This window comes from Lithobates pipiens, unplaced genomic scaffold (assembly GCF_037356315.1).
Source record: "Lithobates pipiens isolate NorthernLeopardFrog02 unplaced genomic scaffold, aLitPip1_a1.2 Scaffold_13, whole genome shotgun sequence".
NCBI lineage: Eukaryota > Metazoa > Chordata > Amphibia > Anura > Ranidae > Lithobates > Lithobates pipiens.
This window is the reverse complement of record NW_027507718.1, coordinates 473,724,267-473,734,871: the sequence shown is the minus strand read 5'-3', so window position 1 is coordinate 473,734,871 and position 10,605 is coordinate 473,724,267. Positions and strand designations below refer to the sequence as shown.

At 47.9% G+C, this 10,605-nt stretch overlaps 1 long non-coding RNA gene across 1 annotated transcript; it reads right to left on the bottom strand.

The window, feature by feature from the left end:
* Window positions 1-695: 695 nt before the first annotated feature.
* Window positions 696-10,605, bottom strand: LOC143975478 (uncharacterized). The gene is made up of 3 exons (XR_013272381.1): window positions 10,088-10,605; window positions 7,918-7,981; window positions 696-1,222 (listed from the first exon to the last, which is right to left on the bottom strand). It is a non-coding gene; the product is annotated as an uncharacterized LOC143975478 (long non-coding RNA).

Below are 10,605 nucleotides of genomic sequence, written 5' to 3'. Positions count from 1 at the left end.
AACACATTTCAGCGGACAGTCCGCTCGTGTGTGGGCTTCAGCGGACTTTTTCAGCGTGCAGTCTGGTGGACTAAGTATTTCGGAATTTCCGTAATACTTTCCGTCGGACTCGCATTTCGGCGGACAATCCGCCCGTGTGTGTGCCAATCCGCCGTACTTTTGAAATGAGCGGACTTTTCCCGCCCGGAGAAAAGGCCGCTCATTTCGAGTGGGTATCCAGGTAGGCGGGGCCCGCGAAGGAGACGTCGCTGGCCCCGCCGCCTGGTATGGACTTAAAGGGGAACCCCAACGCCGAAAAAAAATCGGCGTGGGGTCCCCCCAAAGTCCACAACACTTTGGACGTTGGTTGTCGGGGTCTGCGGGCGGGGGGCTTATCGGAATCCGGGAGCCCCCTTTAATAACCAACGGCCAGGGTTGTCGGGAAGAGGCCCTTGTCCTCATCAACATGGGGACAAGGTGCTTTGGGGTGGGGGGGGGGGCGCGCGGCCCTTTTCCTGGCCGGCCGGGTAGCGTGCTCGGACAAGGGTCTGTTGTGGACTTGGGGGGACCCCCACGCCGATTTTTTTCGGCGTTGGGGTTCCCCTTTAAGTCCATACCAGGCGGCGTGGCCAGCGACGTCTCCTTCGCGGGCCCCGCCTACCTGGAGACGCGCTTGAAATGAGCGGACTTTCCTCCGCGTGTGTGGGAGAGTCCGTTCATTTCAAAAGTAGGGCGGATAGTATGGCGGACTTAGTACGCCATATTAGTCCGCTCAAAAAGTGGTGTGTGTGGTCAAGTCCGTTCATTCGAAAGTATGACGGACTGTCCGTCGGATTGTCTGACGGACTAAGTTGGCCAGACAGTCCGCCACGTGTGTACGCGGCTTTAGAGATAATCACAAAGATTGTCTATTCACAGCACAGCTGTGCAATTTTCTTTGTTCCTGTGTCTATGTGGAGGGGAGGTGCCTTTCCTCCAATCAGCTCTCACAGTGTATGACTCCCCTCCCACTGCTAAAACAGGAAGAAACATGTCTAACATGCTGTGTTCTTTCTGAAGAATATAGAAAGCTGAAGACAGCAGATATACACAGGGGTCAAGTCCTGGGGAAAAAAGTGTGGGAACTCCCACCCAAGATCCACTCCCCCCACCAAAAAAAATAAAAAATTATACACTCATATGCACAAACGCTTCAAAAGTGGTATTTTTCATCCAATTTTCCTTTTGTGTGTATGAAGCTTAACTGTTAGTACATAAAAAAAAACAATTCTCATTAACATAAATACGGCAATTCTCGGAATAATCAGCATTCATTCAATTGTGCTTCCATGCAAATATGAACATCGTGTTCTGATCTTTATTGGTGTCACGTCCGGGTAGAGAGGCCGAGATGCTGAGAGGGCTCCCCTTGCGGCCGAGTGCAGTGCAACCCTGAAGATGGCACAGGGATGCAGTGCCCACAGTAGCACAGGTTGCCAGGTAGCAGAAGCCGAAGATCAGTCTTTAGGGCAACTGTGCGAGGAAGTCCAAATGGCAGGGTCAAGGCCAGGCCGAGGGTCATACACGGAAGATCAGTCCAGAGATCAGAACAACGGGTCTTCAGGTGAAGAGCTGGAGAGCGGAAGGTCAAGTCAAGCCAAGGTCGGATACCAGAAGCACAAGGAACGTCAGATGCAAGCCAGAGGTCGGAGCCAGGGGGATCAACAGGAACAGGTCAAACGAGCCGGGTCGGAGAACGGGAGATCAGGCAGCAGGAATCACAGGAACAGATACTCAGGAGAGCTGACGATAATCCAGCGATGAGGCTCTGTTAACTGGACGTTTAAATAGGCAGGGTGCCTGGGTCGCGTCGTGTGCGCGCCGTGGTGTTCGTACGCCTACGGCGTGCGACGTAATACGTTCGTCCATCACCGCGTACTCGCGCTCGATCGGGCGCAGCTTTGGACGCTCGTTTAGGAACCGTATAGCGCCCACGTATTTGCTGACGCGCGTTAACGCGATCGTACCGTGCGAGGTTACGCCTATTATCCTGACAGTGCCCCCCCCCAAGGGGCAGCCTCCGGATGCCCAGGCGAGCCCATTTTTCAGGATGAAGATTACGAAACCTGTGTATGAGCCTAGGGGCGTGTACAAAACTTGCAGGTTCCCAAGAATTTTCTTCAACAGAGTACCCCTTCCATTTAATCAAAAACTGAATTGTCCTACCTCTCCGACGACAGTCCAAGATAGATTCGACTTCGAATTCAGTATCATCACCAACCTGAACTGGAGGTGGGGGCGCTTCTTCTCTACCTGAAAAAGGACTAAAGGTTACATGTTTGAGCAGAGAGACATGAAACACAGGATGGATTCTGAAAGATCTGGGCAAGGTAAGTTCAAACGCTATGGGGTTAATTTCACGTTTGATCTCAAAAGGACCCAGGAACTTGGGTCCCAGCTTCCGAGATGGACATGACAACTTCAGATTTGCTGCTGAGAGCCAGACTTTATCCCCTATCCTAAAGGTGGGGTTACTCCTCTTCTTCTTGTCATAATGCCTCTTGTATTCCTCCTGGGCCTTCTTCATAGTATCCTGGAGCATCTGATAATTTGCTTGAATGAGATTTACCCTATCTTGGACAGCCGGGACGGTGGATTCAGGAATGGTGTTAGGTAAAAACGAAGGATGGAACCCGTAATTGGCCCAAAAGGGTGATTGGTTGGTAGAGGCATGTACTGAATTGTTATATGCGAATTCCGCACAAGGCAGCAAAGAGACCCAATCATCCTGGGAAAAAGAACAGAAGCATCGGAGGTACTGTTCCAGCGTCTGGTTGGTTCTTTCTGTCTGACCGTTGCTCTGTGGGTGGTAGGCCGAGGATAGACACACTCTAATTGACAGCAACCTACAGAGCTCCTTCCAAAACCTGGAGGTAAATTGTACCCCTCTATCCGACACAATACTGTCAGGCACGCCATGTAGTCGGACAATCTCCTTTATAAAGATCTTTGCAGTGTCCACGGCAGAAGGGGTCCCTTTCATTGGCAGGAAATGCGCCATCTTGGATAAACGGTCCACCACCACTAAGATGGTAGTGAATTCTTCTGAGGGAGGCAATTCCACAATGAAATCCATGGAGATTTCCTTCCAGGGTTTTTCTGGGACGGGTAGCGGCCTTAACAGGCCCCAGGGTCTGGTGTTCGACCCCTTGTTACGCTGGCAGACTGAACAGGAGTCAACGTACTTTTTACAGTCCGATCTTAGGGTAGGCCACCATAAGGACCGCTGTACCAGGTCAACAGTTTTCCGGACCCCAAAGTGGCCGGCTAACTGGTGATCGTGAAAGGTCCTTAATACGAGTGACCTGGCTTGCTGGGGAACAAAAATTTTATCCCGATGCCATAGAAGCCCTTCTTGGCGTCTCAGGGAGGAGATTTCTGCCTCCGTACATTGGCCGGTGGCCTGCACCAATGAAGCTCTTAGATCCGGTTGGATAAGCAGGAAGTTTTGAGGAGAAAGGATTGTACTGGGTGGAATCCTCTCCGGGGAATCTGGGAACATTCGGGACAGAGCATCGGCCTTGCCATTCTTTGATCCAGGACGATAGGTTACGTGAAAGTTGAACCTCGAGAAGAATAAGGCCCATCGGGCCTGTCGGGGTCTTAGGCGTTTGGCCGTGCGGAGGTATTCTAGGTTTTTGTGATCAGTAAAAACCAGAATGGGGTGAGCGGCACCTTCCAGAAGATATCTCCACTCTTCGAGGGCGGTTTTAATCGCCAGGAGTTCCCGGTCCCCCACATCATAGTTCTTCTCCGGGGCGCTCATCTTACGCGAGAAAAAAGCTACGGGATGTAGTAGTGCCTTGGGGCCTTGGCGTTGGGATAGGATCGCTCCTGTGGCGACCTCTGAGGCATCAACCTCCAGCACGTAGGGTAAGGCGGGGTCTGGGTGCTGCAGAATTGGTGCGGTGGTGAAGAGAGTCTTAAGCTGGTCAAAGGCGGCCTGTGCTGCTGCAGACCAAAGGAACTTGGTATGCTGATGGGTAGTCTGAGTAATGGGTGCTACAATGGTGGAAAAATTTTTTATAAATCTTCGGTAGAAGTTCGCAAAACCAATAAATCTCTGGACACCCTTCTTGTCCGAGGGAGCGGGCCAGTCTAGGATGGACCTCACTTTCTGGGGGTCCATGGCAATTCCGCTTGTGGAGATGATGAGCCCCAAGAACTGAATGGATTCTTTTTCGAAGTCACACTTCTCAGCTTTAACGAAGAGTCCATGAGTTCTGAGAATGCCTAATACCTTCCTGACGTGTGTTCTGTGGAGTTCCAGCGTGGTAGAAAAGATGAGAATGTCGTCGAGGTAGGCGACAACAAAGTGATCTAAATATTCCCGGAAAATATCGTTGATAAAATGCTGGAAGGTTGCTGGGGCATTGCACAACCCGAAGGGCATGACTAGATATTCGAAGTGACCAAACCTTGTCCTAAATGCCGTCTTCCACTCGTCCCCCTTCCGGATGCGGACAAGGTTATAGGCTCCACGCAGGTCGAGTTTGGTAAAAATGCGTGAGGTGTGGAACCTTTGCAGAAGTTCAGGGATAAGCGGAAGTGGGTAACGGTTTTTGAGTGTGATATTGTTTAGTTCCCTATAGTCTACACAAGGTCTTAAAGTCTTGTCTTTCTTCTCCACGAAGAAGATGCCTGCACCGGCAGGGGAAGAAGAGGGACGAATGAACCCCTTAGCCAGGTTCTCGTCTATGTACTGTCTCAGGGCCCCAAGCTCGGTTTCGGAAAGGGGGAATATCCGGCCAAAGGGAATGGGAGCCCCTGGTAATAGCTCGATGGGGCAGTCATAAGGGCGATGTGGCGGTAGGACATCCGCTTTCCTCTTGTCGAAGACATCTCCGAATTCCCGGTAGGCGGCTGGTATGTTAGGGACTGAGCTGGATATGGGTTGGACGGTCAGGCAACTGGGTAAGTTCTTAGATTCGGGACCTAGACAATGTTGCTGACAGTATGCGGAAGTAAAAGATATCTCCTTCTTGACCCAATCAACCCGAGGGTTGTGTGCCTGCAACCATGGGATTCCCAGAATGACGGGGAACATGGGGGAACACAGGATATCAAATTTAAGAAATTCCCGATGACCCGAGTCCGTGGTTGTTAGAATGGGCCTGGTTTCCCTGGTAACGTGGCCAGAACTGGGTAGAGAGCCATCGGCCAAACGGACAGTCAGTCTTTGTTTCTTGAGGAGTAGTGGGAGAGCGAGATTCCCGGCTAAGGTTAGGTCCAAGAAACAACTGCAGGCCCCAGAATCGAGTATTGCCTGTAAGTGAACTTCCCGACCTGCCACCATCAAAGAGACAGGAAGGGTGATGTGGGCCGAAGCGGGCTTCGTTACTTGAAGGTGAAATGGCGGATAGAGGGTAGTCTTGCTTGGTCTTGTAGGACAATTGGTTATAAAATGTCCTGACTCTCCACAGTAGAAGCAGAGATCTGCCTGTCGGCGGTAAAGTCTTTCCTCAGAGGTTAAGGCAGAACGGAGCAGACCTTTCGGGGTAGGAGTTGCTGTGGGGTAGACCGAGGGTGGTGCCTGGACAGGAGGAAGGGTCCGAGCACGTTCAGACTGGCGTTCCCGAAAACGCCTATCCAGTTGAATGGCGAGTCGGGTAAGACCTTCAAGTGTTGCGGGAACCTCTAATCTGGCTAGTTCGTCCTTTAGGGCTTCTGATAACCCAATCCGGTATTGGTATTTTAGAGCTGCCTCATTCCAGCCGGAATCGGCAGACCATGTCTGGAACTCCACGGTATAGTCTTCCGCCGACCGCTCACCTTGGCGTAGGGAGTACAAAGCTGCTTCGGCTGTTGCGGTCCGAAAGGGGTCGTCGTATAAGCGAGCCATAGCTTGAAAAAACTGGTCCAAAGTACTGATGAGGACGCTGCGTTGTTCAAGTAGGCCGTGGGCCCATGTCTGGGGATCGTCCCTTAGCAAGGAAATGGTAAAACCTACTTTGGTTACTTCGGAGGCAAAAGTCTGAGGTTGTAAGGAGAAATATAAGTAGCAAGAGTGCCTAAAGGATCTAAACTTCCTTCGGTCCCCATGGAAATACTCTGGTGCAGGGACTCGTGGTTCCAGAGAGGTTGCAGCTAAGGTGGTAGCTTCTTGACGTGGGGAGTGCTGCAGATGCTCTTCCAGCCGGACATACTTTTCTTGGAGTTTCTTAATCACTGGGGTAAGGGCCATAACTTCCTGTAGGATGGCCTCCATCGGGGAAGCACCTCTGTCGGCCTCAGACATGGCTGGATTATACTGTCACGTCCGGGTAGAGAGGCCGAGATGCTGAGAGGGCTCCCCTTGCGGCCGAGTGCAGTGCAACCCTGAAGATGGCACAGGGATGCAGTGCCCACAGTAGCACAGGTTGCCAGGTAGCAGAAGCCGAAGATCAGTCTTTAGGGCAACTGTGCGAGGAAGTCCAAATGGCAGGGTCAAGGCCAGGCCGAGGGTCATACACGGAAGATCAGTCCAGAGATCAGAACAACGGGTCTTCAGGTGAAGAGCTGGAGAGCGGAAGGTCAAGTCAAGCCAAGGTCGGATACCAGAAGCACAAGGAACGTCAGATGCAAGCCAGAGGTCGGAGCCAGGGGGATCAACAGGAACAGGTCAAACGAGCCGGGTCGGAGAACGGGAGATCAGGCAGCAGGAATCACAGGAACAGATACTCAGGAGAGCTGACGATAATCCAGCGATGAGGCTCTGTTAACTGGACGTTTAAATAGGCAGGGTGCCTGGGTCGCGTCGTGTGCGCGCCGTGGTGTTCGTACGCCTACGGCGTGCGACGTAATACGTTCGTCCATCACCGCGTACTCGCGCTCGATCGGGCGCAGCTTTGGACGCTCGTTTAGGAACCGTATAGCGCCCACGTATTTGCTGACGCGCGTTAACGCGATCGTACCGTGCGAGGTTACGCCTATTATCCTGACAATTGGGGAATGTTATTTTGTATATAGAGTGTTTATGTGGTGAGTTTACACTTTTCATTGAAGTTTGAGTTTGGATAACACAGGGTTAAACGGAAAGGTCATAAATTAACTGCACATTATCTGGACAGAATGCTTGGGGAGATAGTGATGTGTTCCTGCTTAGGAGATGTATGTTAGCTTTGGGGGGCTGCAAACTCTGCAGGGCTCCAACACACACTCGCTGCTATTCCAACCTAAGCTATTTCCACATAAACTTCCCTCCTGGCATTAAACTTTGCCAGGTATTGTGCTCAGCTTATCACCCCAAACTGATGTTCCTCCCTCAGCTCACCTCTCTCCCTGCATGTCCTGTGAGCAGAATAGCTGTGCTCCTCCTCTGGGTTCTCTCATCATATGGCACTGAAGATAGAGGAAGGGGGGATTCAGCAGGACACACAGAGCAAGTATGCAGGACAAGGGGGGAGGATGAGGAGACAGAAAATCAGGAGGGGCCAGCGAGGAGGAGCGCATCACGAGAGGTCTGACTAAATACAGTCTTTTAGCAGCAGGGACCCGATCTACCCGTCAGCTAGCTGTGATTGACAGGTAGATCAAAGCGGAAGCTGTCATGGGGCCCCCTACTGGCAATGCCTGAATGGTCAGGTGTGCGGCACTTACTATTGCGAGCTGTGTCAGCAGCTGCTGGTGTAGCACCTGCCATACAGCTTGCATACTTCAAAGTCTTGCAGGACACGGCTGCTAATGGCAACTGAGTTCCTGTTGTGGAAAAAGTACAGGAACTCCGTTCCCGTGAGTTCCCACAGGACTGGAGCCCTGGATATACAAACAAAACTTATGTATGAGGATGTTTTTCATCCCTGTGTATTATCTGAGGCTGTTCACTTCACTTGGCATATGTGAGGGTTCACATCCACTTTAACTAATTTATGTTAAAAATGTAGTTATAGAAAGGGCCTACAGTAACTAAAAATAACTTACCTCTGTTTAACTTCACATTGATATATTTTAGTGCTAACATTTTCATCATTTTTGCAGACCTGGTCTGGGAAAACAAGTAATACAGCTAATTATCTCCAGAACAGACAAAAAAGCAAATTTGCTACAAAATTCTGTCTACATGAAATACCTGTAATGGGAAAGACTACATTCCGCTAGGCAATTAAAACAAAGATCACTAAAATAGCCATGTCAACTAAAATCATGCAAACTCTCGCATAATAAAGACGTGATCAGGAACACTTTCTAAATGTTTTTTTGAGAGCTGTTTTATAGGAAAATTGTGGTTTAGATGGCAAATCTCCCACACTGTTATATCATGTATGGGCAGCACAGTGGCTAAGTCGCTAGCACATTCTCCTGGCAGAACTAGGGTCGTCGGTTTAAATCCCAACCACGGCACTCCCTGTCCGGACTTGGCATGTTCTCCCTTGGCATGTTCTCCTGTGCCTGTGTGGGTTTCCTCTGGGTACTCTGGTTTTCTCCCACACTCCAAATACATGCTGGTAGGTTAATTGGCCCTAGTATGTACAGTATGAATGTGAGTTAGGGACCTTAGGTTGTAAGCTTCTTGAGGGCAGGGACTGATATGAATGTACAATATATGTAAAGGGCTGCGTAAATTGTCCTCTCTATGTAAGTACCTGCAATAAATAAATGTGAAATTTGGGCAGAACAAGTGTGGTACACTAATGAATACAAATAGCTGCAACTTTACTGATAAATGGCTCCTAATATTTTTTGGAATAACTTCACTCTAATCCTCTCATGTTCACAAGACCTCAAAACTTTCATTAACCACATTCAATTTTAAAGTTTTGGTATTTGTTAGTTTAAACCAGTGGTCTCCAAACGGAGGCCCGGGGGCCAGTTGCGGCCCTTTGCTTGCCTTTATCAGGCTCTTAGGGCAGGGTTCCTCTCACTGATAGAAGACACTATTCCAACCACTGACACCAACGATGAGGCATAATCCATCCACTGATACCAATGATGGGAAACTATTCCTCCCACTGGCTCCAGCAATGGCACAGCTATTCTTCACACTGACACTGATTGGGCATTATTCCTCCCACTGACGTCAACATCTGCTCCCCCCCCCAGGGCTGAAGGACAGTAAACTGGCCCATTCTTTAGAAAGATTAGAAACCCCTGGTTTAAACAACACCTTTGTAACCACATTGACTAACTAAATCTTTTTTTTTTCCAGAAAATTAGGCTTTTTTTTTATTTGTTTCTTAAACAAAAATGCAAAAATAAAACGCAAAAAAAAAAATAATAATATTTTTATATATAATTAGCATAGAAAAGGACAAAATGTGAAAAAAATGTATTTAGTCTGTATGTTGCGTAACATACTTTGCATAATGGCGTGTACACACAGGGCTTCATCGGATCTTTTCTGTTGAAAAATCAGACGGACTTCAGATTTAGAACATGTTTCAAATCTTTCTGACTGACAAAAGCCGTCTGTATGCTAGTCCGACGGACGAAAACTGACACTAGGGCATCTATTGGCTATGAACTTCCTTATTCTAGTCTGGTCGTACGTCATCACAATCAAATCCGTCGGACTTTGGTGTGATTGTGTGTGGCCAAGTCCGTTCGTTCGGACCTAGTCTACACGGCATAATTTCATATATTTCTATTTCAAATATTTTCAGTAAATAACTTTCTTCTGTTTAATCCAATTTAAAAAAATGCCACATTATATTCTCTATCGCTAAATTAACTTAATGCAATTCAATTATATTATATGATGCACTAATATATATGCCCTAATATATATTACACAAATCAAATTATACAACATAAATATTCACAAAGGCAAAAATCTTTCTGCCTTTTTTTTTTATTTCATTTTTTTATGCAGCATATAAGGAAATTTTGCCTTTATTTTTGCAGCAGCCAATGTTACGGAGTAATTATCAAACTTAATAAAAAGGAGAATGAATGCTACAAGATAGTTGAAGTTGTTCTAAAGCAGTGAAAGAATCTCTTATATTATGGCCATGTCGAGGCTATTTCTTGTTTATGTCCCTTGGAAACTGTAGTTATTCCAAAGGACTTGACAACAGACGTTATAAAAATGTTACCCCAAGGACATAATTGGGTTATGTACACTGATTACATTATCACATTCTAAATGAAATACCTGTAGCAATGGACTGCAAAGCTGCCAGAATTTTGCCAGCAGTAAGTGAAAGAGGCACTTTGTTACAGTAAAATCCTAAGTCTTGTTTATATTTTTCCATGTTTCCCCCTGAAATACACATACATATGTATAAGATATATTAAGGCAACCTAATATGGATTTCTGTCATCTATGATGATGCTGTAGGTTAAAAAAATATTAAAGAAAACACTCATACAAGGGGGGAAAGCTAAGGTTGCACCAAAGACATTCAGCCAGAGTGAGGGGGTGAAGTGTATCAGTATATAGATATCAGATGCTGGCCTTCAAGCCTGAGGCAGGTACGGGAAGGTTTTCAAAGCTCCTCTGCACCTCCAAATCATGCAATTAATGCCACCTTCCCTTCTTTACCTCTAATGTCATCATTCTTTTTTTTTTTTTTTTAAACAAAGAACAGTTCAGCAGTTCACAGTCCTCTCCTCCCTTTATTCTGTATACACACACAGTCCTCTCCTCCCTGTACTGTGTATGCAGTGCCT